Below are 11,787 nucleotides of genomic sequence, written 5' to 3'. Positions count from 1 at the left end.
TTTGAAAAAGATTTTGAAATTAGAAGTCAAAAAGATTTGATTGAAAGCTATTTTGAAAAAGATGAGGTTAAGAAGATATGATTGATTTTAAAAATATGTGATTTAGAAAATATGATTTGAAAACAATTTAAAAAAAAGATTTGATTTTTTTAAAAATTAGTAACTTGGCTATCAAGAAAAGATATGATTCAAACATTAAACCTTTCTCAACAGAAAAGGTAACATACTTGAAATGTTGAATCAAATCATTAATTGATAGTAAGTATCTTTGAAAAAGGAAAGGAATTGATTTTGAAAACATTTGATTGAAAAGATATGATTTGAAAAAGATTTGATTTTGAAAAACCTTGAAAACTTGAAAAAAAATTGATTTGAAAACAAATTTCTCCCCCTTGTGCCATCCTGGCGTTAAACGCCCAGAATGGTGCACATTCTGGCGTTTAACGCCCAAAACTGTATCCTTTTGGGCGTTAAACGCCCAACCAGGTACCCTGGCTGGCGTTTAAACGCCAGTCTGTCCTTCTTCACTGGGCGTTTTGAACGCCCAGCTTTTTCTGTATAATTCCTCTGCAGCATGTTCTGAATCTTCAATTCTTTGTATTATTGACTTGAAAAGACACAAATTAAAAATATTTTTGGATTTTTAATGATAAAGAAGAATCAAAATGCAACTAAAATCAAATAACAATGCATGCAAGACACCAAACTTAGCAGTTTGTATACCACTGACACTAACGATATGAGAATGCATATGAGACACACAAAATACTTCAAGTCAATAGAATTCAAAGATTAGAGCAAGTAAATCATCAAGAACATCTTGAAGATCACTAAGACACATGAATGAATGCATGCAATTGACATCAAACTTAAGATAAGACTAGACTCAAACAAGAAACATAAAATATTTTTGGTTTTTATAAATTTTTTTTTATTTTTTTGTGTTTTTCGAAAATTAAGTGGAAAAAGATATCAAAATTCTTAATGAGAATTCCAGGAATCAGTGCAATGCTAGTCTAAGACTCCGGTCCAGGAATTAGACATGGCTTCACAGCCAGCCAAGCTTTCAAAGAAAGCTTCGGTCCAAAACACTAGACATGGCCAAAGGCCAGCCAAGCCTTAGCAGATCACTGCTCCAAAAGCACGATTGATAAAAAAAATCAACAAGCTTCTGTGATGATAAGTTGAAACCTCGGTCCAATGAGATTAGACATGGCTTCTCAGCCAGCCAGATTTCAACAAATCATCATGAAACTCTAGAACTCATCTTCAAGAAATTCGAAAAAAATAAATACCTAATCTAAGCAACAAGATGAACCGTCAGTTGTCCATACACAAAACAATCCCCGGCAACGGCGCCAAAAACTTGGTGCGCGAAATTGTGAACAATACTTTTCACAACTCTCATAATCCCTGGTCATGAACTCTAAAAACTTGGTAGCTCAATCCCATGGCATTACACAACTTCGCACAACTAACCAGCAAGTGCACTGGGTCGTCCAAGTAATACCTTACGTGAGTAAGGGTCGATCCCACGGAGATTGTTGGTATGAAGCAAGCTATGGTCACCTTGTAAATCTCAGTCAGGCAGACTCAAATGTATAATGGTGATGAACGAAAATAACATAAAAGATAAAGATAGAGATACTTATGTAATTCATTGGTAGGAACATCAGATAAGCGCATGAAGATGCCTTCCCTTCCATCTCTCTGCTTTCCTACTGTCTTCATCCAATCCTTCTTACTCCTTTCCATGGCAAGCTTATGCAAGGGTTTCACCGTTGTCAGTGGCTACCTCCCATCCTCTCATTGGAAATGTTCAACGCACCCTGTCACGGCACGGCTATCCATCTGTCGGTTCTCAATCAGGCCAGAATAGAATCCAGTGATTCTTTTGCGTCTGTCACTAACGCCCTGCCTTCAGGAGTTTGAAGCACGTCACAGTCACTCAATCATTGAATCCTACTCAGAATACCACAAACAAGGTTAGACCTTCCGGATTCTCTTGAATGCCGCCATCAGTTCTCGCCTATACCACGAAGACTCTGATCTCACGGAATGGCTGGCTCGTTTGTCAGGCGAGCACTCGGTTGTCAGGCGATCAACCATGCATCGTGTTATCAGGAATCCAAGAGATATTCACTAGAGCCTTGGTTGCTTGTAGAACAAGAGTGGTTGTCAGTCACCTTGTTCATGAGTGAGAATGATGATGAGTGTCACGGATCATCACATTCATCAAGTTGAAGAACAAGTGATATCTTGGACAAAGAACAAGCGGAATTGAATAGAAGAACAATAGTAATTGCATTAATACTCGAGGTACAGCAGAGCTCCACACCTTAATCTATGGTGTGTAAAAACTCCACCGTTGAAAATACATAAGAACAAGGTCTAGGCATGGCCGAATGGCCAGCCTCCCAAAGTGAGTTCAATCATAAAAATGATCAAAAGCTCTCCAATACAATAGTAAAAGGTCCTACTTATAGAAAACTAGTAGCCTAGGGTGTACAGAGATGAGTAAATGACATAAAAATCCACTTCCGGACCCACTTGGTGTGTGCTTGGGCTGAGCAATGAAGCAATTTCGTGTAGAGACCCTTCTTGGAGTTAAACGCCAGCTTTTATGCCAGTTTGGGCGTTTAACTCCCATTTAGGTGCCAGTTCCGGCGTTTAACGCTGGAATTTCTGAGGGTGACTTTGAACGCCGGTTTGGGCCATCAAATCTTGGGCAAAGTATGGACTATCATATATTGCTGGAAAGCCCAGGATGTCTACTTTCCAACTCAGTTGAGAGCGCGCCAATTGGGTTTCTGTAGCTCCAGAAAATCCACTTCGAGTGCAGGGAGGTCAGAATCCAACAGCATCTGCAGTCCTTTTGAGTCTCTGGATCAGATTTTTGCTCAGATCCCTCAATTTCAGCCAGAAAATACCTGAAATCACAGAAAAACACACAAACTCATAGTAAAGTCCAGAAAAGTGATTTTTAACTAAAAACTAATAAAAATATACTAAAAACTAACTAGATCATACCAAAAACATACTAAAAACAATGCCAAAAAGTGTATAAATTATCCGCTCATCAACTACTAACGTTGCCTACTCAATTTTTGGCCAACGTTAGTGGGACTCACTTTTCCCAGTAATGTTGGCTTGTGCCCCTTTCACGAACGTTATTGGGAATCACTTTTCCCATTAACGTTGCTTGTGCCTCTTGCCCTTGCGTTAGATTTCACGTTAGCTTGGCTAACGTGGCTCTTAACGTGGGTGTCTTTCACCTTCGAGAGCGTTAGTGACACTCACCTTTGTCACTAACGCTCCAAGCGCCCATACTCTCTACGTTAGAACTCACGTTAACTAAGTTAACGTGGTTCTTAACATAGTAGTGATGCCACCTTCCAACGTTAGTGACAAAAGTGAGTGTCACTAACGTTGGCTCTTTGATCTCAATTCCAAGTTAACTTTCACGTTAATGGTTTTAACGTGAAAGTTAACGTAGGCAATGCTAGTTGGTCCAATGTTAGTGACAAAAGTGAGTGTCACTAACGTTGGCATTGTTGCTCCTCTTCCACGTTAGAGTTCACGTTAACTAAGTTAACGTGACTCTTAACGTGGATCATTGCCAAGTTTCCCAACGTTAGTGGTGTTCACTTTTACCACTAACGTTAGAGATAAACATTATTGGTGTTCACGTTTCTCATTAACGTGGAGTTCTCTTTTTCTTCTACGTTAACTACCACGTTAACTTAGTTAACATGGCTAGTAACGTGAGCTATGGATGGCTTCGCAGGCGTTATTGGTGATCACTTTTCTCATTAACGTTGCAAGCTCTTTACCATTCCATGTTAGTGTTCACGTTAACTAGGTTAACGTGGATGCTAACATGGTTCTTCCTTGCTTCCTTTGCCCAGAAATCAAGCAATTAAAGTGCATCAAAGCTCTAGCCAATGTCATGAGATTATGCATCATCAATTTATCATGCAATTCTAGCAAAAATCTCATGAAATCATACAAAATTCACAATAGTTGCTTGAATCAAGGTGTGAGTGTATTTTCATCCAAAACTTACCTTATTCACTAAAAAAATGCATGAAACTACCCTAAAACAGTAAAGAAAAGGTTAGTGAAACTGGCCTTGATGCCTTGGCATCACAACACCAAACTTAAAGCTTGCTTGTCCCTAAGCAAGTACTGAAGCATAAGAAAAATGAAATGAAAGAACAAGAAGATAAAATAGAAGTAGTATTCCTGGTTTATGGGGTTTCATGCATAGCAACTTAGGTTCTTTCCCTTTAGGTTTCAAGCCTTTATCAACTCCTTAGTCACTTTCTTGATTGCATCCCTTGAGACTTCTTTCTTATTGATCCTTCCTTCTTTTTCAAAGGTTATTTTCCTTTTTGCTAATTACTTTGTAAAAGGGCGACTCTTTATGATAAGCTTTCAGCCAACACTCCCAAACTAGTTGGTTTCAAGGTGCTAGGTGTTAAGACACCCCTAAGGACTTACTCCCTCAAGTCTCTTTCCCTCATACATACACACCACAGGCATATGGTTTGTTATTTTTTTCCTTCCTGAGACCTTGGTGTCCAGCACCTCTTTGGGTTACTAAGTGTTTTGTATCAAAGGTTACTCTTGATAGTGGACTTTCAGCTGATAATCCCGGATTAGTTAATCCAAGTTACCAAGTGATAATGCACCCCTAAAAGCTTATTCATCCAAGTATATCCTTTGTACATAAACACCACAGACATATGCCTCAGTTTTGAAACCCTTGATGCCTAGCATTGTTTCTTATTGTGTTTCTTTCCTTTTCACTTTTATTGCTCTTTCTCTTTTCTTATTGGGATCTTATTGTTTAGCTAGTCTCAAGGGATGTGTCTCAAACAAAGGACTTAGGATAGATAGTTGCTTTCTTTCCTTCTTTGGTGAACCAACTTAGCTTACTAATCAACCTACCACAAACATTCAGAATGCACTTCATAAAATAACTCCACTCTTGTTCTTTTCATAACATTTTCTTTTTGATTAACTTAAAGAGACAAGCATACAAGTAAGAAAGGTGAAAGTGAACACTTAAGACATTAAGCTAGCACACTTAGTCTAAGCAATAAAACTTAAGTGCATAATTGAAAGTCCTAAACTACCATGGAAGCATGTTCTATTTCATACATGATTTTCCTTATTTAAAGCTTTGAAAAAGGTAAACTAAGACGGAACTTCACCACCTTTCACTTGTTAGCATGCTCATGTTCTTCTGGTTCTTTGCCCTCTTTAGGTTTACTTTGTCCGCTTGTGCTTCCTCTCATCCGATTCATTCTGGCTATCTTCCAATCCTCTAGTGCCTTCCATACTGATTCATGACTTTGTTCTACCCTTTCGCGCTCCACTCGTGCTAACTCATCTTTTACATCTTCATATTTTGTTATCCCAGTATGCAAAACAAGCAGTTGTCCGACTAGGTACCCAAGCTTGGCTTGGGTATTCACATGATACCCAGTAACACCTTCCGAAAATGCTCTATATTCATCAAAAAGATCTGCTTGTTCTCTTTGTTTCAGATGCATCTCATAGATGTGTGCACCTTGATGTGCTTGGATGTTGGTTAGCCTTTGGATGGCTTCTTGTTGCTAATCTTGCTTTTGATTTAGATTATGGAATGCTTCACTTCATTGTCTTCCTTGTTTCAATTGCTGGTCCATCAAATGTTTTTGTCATTCCCCTTGCTGATCCATCCATCTAGAGAATGATCCTTCTTGGCGATCTATTTATTGCAGTTGAAACTCCCTTTGTGCACCTTGATTTTCCATGCATTGCCTAGATAAGGTATCAATAGCCTCTGGCAATTGGTGCATGCTTAAGGTGGCTGAAGTTTGCTCCTGTGGATGTTGTTCTTCTTCGGCTTGATGAGCTGGCCTCTTTCTTACCCTTTGTGGGGGTAGTGGAGTTGCAGCAGCGTGCATCCGACGATAAGTGATTGGAAAACCAACCTTTATCCACTCGGGGTTTTCATCCTCAAATATCACCATGGCCTGTTTGCAAAGACGAAAGATAGTGCTGGGTTAACCCAACTTTCCTCCCGAATCGCTCTTCTCAGCAAGCTTCCAAATGCCTTGGGCTATGAGTTCATGAGCCTTGATCTCTCCTCCTTTCATTAGACATTGCACCATCGTTGCTCTCTTGAGGTTTACCTCTGAGTTGTTTCCGGCTGGGAGGATGGATCTCCTTACAATTTCGAACCAACCTTTAGCCTCAGGGAGGAGATCTCCTCTTCTTATAAATTTGGGCTTCTTCTTGGGACCTCTTTCCCAATCTGCTCCTTACACACATATATCCTGTATAATCTGGTCATAATTGGGGTTTTTGTTCATTCTCGAGTGATAGCTCTCCTCTTCAAAGGGTATGCTTCTCAATTTCAACACTCTCATGATAGTCATGGGACTAAAATCCACCATGACTCCTCTCACAAAGCTTGTGTATGAGTTATCTGCCTTGTCTTGCCTAACTGCATTTGCATAGAACTCTCTTACTAGAGTTGCATTCACCCTTGTGATTGGATCGGTGAGGAGCTCCCATCGGTGTTGTTCCACCTTCCTTGTGATTTCTGGGCACTCGGCTTTTATGAATTGAAAGCCTAGTTCATAAATGATTTCTTTCTCAGTCATCCACGCATACTGGAGTGCATGATAAAAGGTTCTAAATCGCCCTTCATCAAAAGGAGGATGCTCTATGAGTGCCTTCCCTTTTTGTCTCTTGGAGCTTGATGATGCCATGCAGGATTGTTGCTGTGTTGGTTATTCTCAAGATGGCTATGAGGGTGTATGTGAAGTCTTGGTGAAGGGTGGTGTGTGTATGACCGAGATGAGGGAATGGGAATGGTGAGCATAAGTGTGTATGGAGAGGTTGTGTGAAGGGGTTTATATAAGAAGATGGCAATTGATTGAAGGGTGTGGATTGATGATATTGTTTGATAGTGGACGGTTGGGGTTTTAGGATTGAATGAGCACAAAGATCACCTCCTTTATGGTGGTCTTGGTTCGGTCCTCAAGATTGTCAACTCCCAATGTTGCATGGCAAGACTTCCAAGGACATTCCCCGTGAAGACAAGTGTGAAATTCCTTTGGCCGAATCTCCCTTCCTCAATTGTCCTGTCAAGTACCATCAATGTCCTTTTTGATTCCCTATATACGAAAAGAAAATGTAATGGGTTATTTGAAATTTTTGGTGGGAAAAACTTGTGAACTAACAAGATATTTCTTTTTCTTTTATTTTTACATGACTAAATGCTTTCCATGAATGCAAATCAATCAACTATTAAGCTTCCCATGCATGCACGTTAGCACACCAAACTTGTTTGTGATCACATGGTACAACAAGTTTGGGAAATGAATTTTCCTCATAGAGTGTGTTCAAACCTCACTTGATGTGTTTTGAACACCAAACTTATTATGTACTATACGTTGCATGTAGAGGAGCTTTATATTAATTGTCAAAATTGAATTGAAATTCCATGGAAATTGCCTTATTACTATCATTAGAGATTTAAGAAAGAAGGTATAGAACATGGGTTGCCTCCCCTGAAGCACTTCTTTAACGTCATTAGCTTGACGGTTGTCCCTTGTCAAGGTGGTTGGTGGTGCTTGAAATCCTCTCCTCTTGCAGTGAACCTATGTCCATTGGCTTTATTGATAAGATCCATATGCTCTAAGGACAAGATTTTGTTGATGGTGTACACAGGAGGCAGCTGAGACGGAATAGTGGGGAGGTGAGGTGGTATAGATGGAAAGTATGTAGAAATCACTTCATCTCCTGGCAAGAAATTTTTTGTAGGAATTTTTTTATTTCTCCATCCCCTCGGAACTTTCTTCTTTGTATCTCTTGATGCTTGCTTGTTCTCTATAGCTCCTTTCCCTAAGGGATCCTTGTTGCTAGCTTTGCATGAATTTGGTGGTTCTGGTTCCCTTTGGATTACCTTTGAACGTGGTTCTTCCTGAATATGTGACTTCCCATCCAATGTGGTTTCCAATTGTGTTGTTTGTGCTTCCTTGTTTGTTTCTTGCATCAGTGCTTCATTCTGCTCTTCTTTTGATTCTTTTTTCTCTTGACTTGACTCTTAAGAGGTTGAAAACATTGAAAGTGAGTTGTTCATCATGTATTCTCAGCACTAGCTCTCCTCGCTCTACATCTATGAGTGCTTTGGCTGTGGCTAGGAATGGTCTTCCCAAAATGATGGGGTAAATAGGATTCCCATCCATTTCTAGAACAACAAAATCTATGGGGAAATAGTAGCTCCCAACCTTCACCAGCACATTTTCAACCACTCCTATTGCTTGTTTTTGAGTTTTGTCAACTAATCTGATAATTATATCAGTAGGAGTTTGTTCATTGATTTGGAGCTTCTTCATGAGGGAGTGACGCATTAAGTTGATGCTTGCACCTAAGTCACAAAGCCCTTTGTCAATCATTGTTTCTCCTATGGCACAAGGGATGTGGAAACTCCCTGGATCCTCCTTCTTTGTGGGTGGCCCTGGTTAAATGAGAGCACTACAATCCCTGTTCATTTTTATTGTTTGTCTACCCTTCAATGGACTTTTTTTGGCCAGTAGCTCCTTTATATACTTGATGTAGAAAGGCATTTGCTGGAGAGCTTTAATAAATGGTATATTTACATCAAGGGATGCAAACATATCAAGGAACCTTGAGTACATTCTCCCTGCTACACCACCTTTAAGCCTGTGGGGGAAAGGTGCATATGGGTTCAACACCTCCTTTTTCTTTAGCTCTTCCTTGGATGTAAGTTGAGTTGTATAGCTTCCTTCTTCCTGGCTTTCCTTTGGGTTATTTTGGAGGTGTTCTACTCCATTCATACTCCCCTCATCACCTGTGCTTATCATTTTGCATTCTTCCCATCTCACCTTCTTTATTTCTCCTCTTGGATTCTTCTCTGTATCACTGGGGAATCCATCAGTGGGTTTGGGAATTTGTTGAGATAGATACCCTACTTGGGACTTCAATCTCTTGATGTTTTCTCCTTGGTTCTTGATATTGGCTCGCACTTCTTCCTTAAACACTTTGTTGTCTTGGATTTCTCTGCATAAGTTTTCAAGAAGAGCTTCAATCTTTGAGAGCCTATCATCTGTTGATGATGGTGGGTTGAAATTAGGTGGTTGAGAAGGTTGGTTAGATGGATATTGGTAGTATCTCTGTGAGGTATTTTGATGAGTAGCATTGTTGTTGGAGTTGAGGTTGTGGCATCTCTGATCTTGCCCTTGGTCTTGTTGGTTTCCCCATCCAAAGTTGGGGTGATTTCTCCATCCAGAGTTGTAAGTTTTGGAGTATGGATCATGGACTTGTCTAGGTAAGTTTCCAACATAGTTGGCTTGCTCCCAATCACCTTCTTCTCCTATGTTTACTCCTTCTTGAGCTGATGATGAGGTGATGGCTGCTGCAACTTGGTTCTCTTCCACCTTCTTGGTAAGATCTGCTAGCTGCTTGGTGATCATCTTGTTTTGAGCTAACAGTGCATCCATGTGGTTCAACTCCATTACTCCTCTGGTGTTACTTCTTTCAAAGGCATAGAAGTAGTCATTTTCAGCAACTGTTTCAATGACATCTATGGCTTCTTCAATGGTTTTCTTCTTGTTTAAAGAGCCTCATGATGAATGATCCACAGCCTTCTTTGACTCATAGGAAAGACCTTCATAGAAGATGTGAAGTTGAACCCACTTATTAAACATCTCTGGTGGGCATCTCCTTGTCAGGTCTTTAAATCTCTCCCATGCTTCATAAAGTGTCTCACCATCTTGTTGTCTAAAAGTTTGCACCTCAGTTCTTAGCCTATTGATCTTTTGAGGAGGGTAAAATCTTGCTAAAAACTTGTTTACCACTTCTTCCCAATTAGTTAAGCTTTCCTTTGGGAAAGATTCAAGCCATTTGGATGCCTTGTCCCTGAGTGAAAAAGGGAATAAGAGCAACCTATAAACATTTGGGTAGACTCCATTGGACTTCACTGTGTCACAAATCCTCAGGAAGGTGGTCAAATGTTGATTAGGATCTTCTTGAGCACCTCCTCCAAATGAGCAATTATTCTACACAAGAGTGATGAGCTGGGGTTTTAGCTCGAAATTGTTGGCATGTATGGTGGGCTTCTGAATGCTGCTTCCACAGTTTCCTGGATTAGGATTGATATAGGATCCTAAGACTCTCCTTTCTTTCCCTGCCCGGTTTGCATGGCCTTCTCTGACATGATTATGAGCTTTTTCTTCATGATTGTTCTCCAAATTCTCTTCCATGTTGGGTTCAAAATACTCTTCCTCTCCTTCCTTAGCACCAATAATCCTTTTCCCTCTTGCTTCTCTTCTTAGTCTCCAAAGGGTTCTTTCAGGTTCTGAATCAAAGGATGTTGAAACCCCTTCTCTTCTCCCTATCATACAACAAACAGATTGCACAACAGGAGATAAAATGAAGAAACTATTCTTGTTAGAGTAATTGTTAGTGTGAGTGATGAAAATTATCAAACAGTTAGTGGGTTAGTGAGCAAAATTATCATCAAAGGGGGAAAGAAAGAAAAAAAAAATAAAAGAGGGAGAAGGAAGTGAGGAGGAAATTAAAATAAACTAACAGAGGTTAACTGAATAAACTAAACAAAAAGAAAAATGCTCAATCTAGTGATCTTCAAACTTAATCATTGTTGATTCAAAATCAATCCCCGGCAACAGCGCCATAAACTTGATACATGAAAACTTGTCTCTCAACAAATTTTCCTTCGGCAAGTATACCGAATTGTCGTGAAGTAAAACTCACAATAGAGTGAGGTCGAATCCCACAAGGATTGACTGGTCAAGTAATTTTAGTTAGAAGAATATGCTAGTTGAGCTAAACAGAATTTAGATTGAGATGCAGAATTTAAATGACTAGGAAGTAAATAACAGAAATTAAAGTGCAGAATCTTAAATGGGGATTTGGGGTAATGAGCATGAAATTAAATGGCAGAAAGTAAAGAGAATGGGTAAGATCAGAAATGGGGAAATCATTAGGTTCAGGAGATGTTGCATTCTCCGGATCAAGTTCATTCTCATCTCTTCCTCAATCAATGCATTTATTAGTCTCCTTGGCAATCTTAAGTGATTGAATCCCAATTCCTTGGCAATCCAATCTCTCTAAGCTTGAACAATTGCCCAATTCCTTGATTTAATTGCTCATGGGAAGAGATGAAGTGTGGTCACTGATTATACTACATGTATTTCCAAATCAAAGTATTGGGAAGATTACATGTCACTATATCCGTCCAAATCCCAATTTGGTCCAACATGAGCAAGCATTTCTAGTATGATCTCCTCATCCCTTTTCCAAGGCTCAAAGGAGATCCAATTATGGAGAGTTTCTTTTCCAAGACAACTAACCAATTGAATTAAGATCGAAAGCTTTCTAGTAAGATCAAGAGAAAAGAAAGAAGAAGAAGAATGAAAACTATAATTGATCCATCAAATTACAACAGAGCTCCCTAACCCAATGAAAGGGGTTTAGTTGTTCATAGCTCTAGGAATAAAAAATGGCAGAAAAGAAGAATCCATGCTAAAAGTGCAGAAAAATAAATCTATAGAGAGTAGTGCCCAGAAGTGCCAAGCTTCTCTCTAGTTCAAAACTACTCCTATATGTACTACTCCTCATGATCTTCTAGTGAGTTCTTCAAGTCTTTGATTTGGGCTCTGGATCTTGAGTTGAAGTAGTTCTCATCTATAGTGGGCCCAGCTTGCAGAGAAATATTGATGCCAGGGTATCTTGGCTAGTTTT

At 39.5% G+C, this 11,787-nt stretch overlaps 1 non-coding gene across 1 annotated transcript; it reads left to right on the top strand.

The window, feature by feature from the left end:
* The first annotated feature begins 9,725 nt into the window (after nucleotides 1–9,725).
* Nucleotides 9,726–9,833, top strand: LOC130938456 (small nucleolar RNA R71). The gene has a single exon (XR_009069620.1). It is a non-coding gene; the product is annotated as a small nucleolar RNA R71 (small nucleolar RNA).
* Nucleotides 9,834–11,787: the final 1,954 nt, after the last annotated feature.

This window comes from Arachis stenosperma, chromosome 6 (assembly GCF_014773155.1).
Source record: "Arachis stenosperma cultivar V10309 chromosome 6, arast.V10309.gnm1.PFL2, whole genome shotgun sequence".
Lineage (NCBI taxonomy): Eukaryota > Viridiplantae > Streptophyta > Magnoliopsida > Fabales > Fabaceae > Arachis > Arachis stenosperma.
This window is presented reverse-complemented; position numbering and strand designations above follow the sequence as displayed.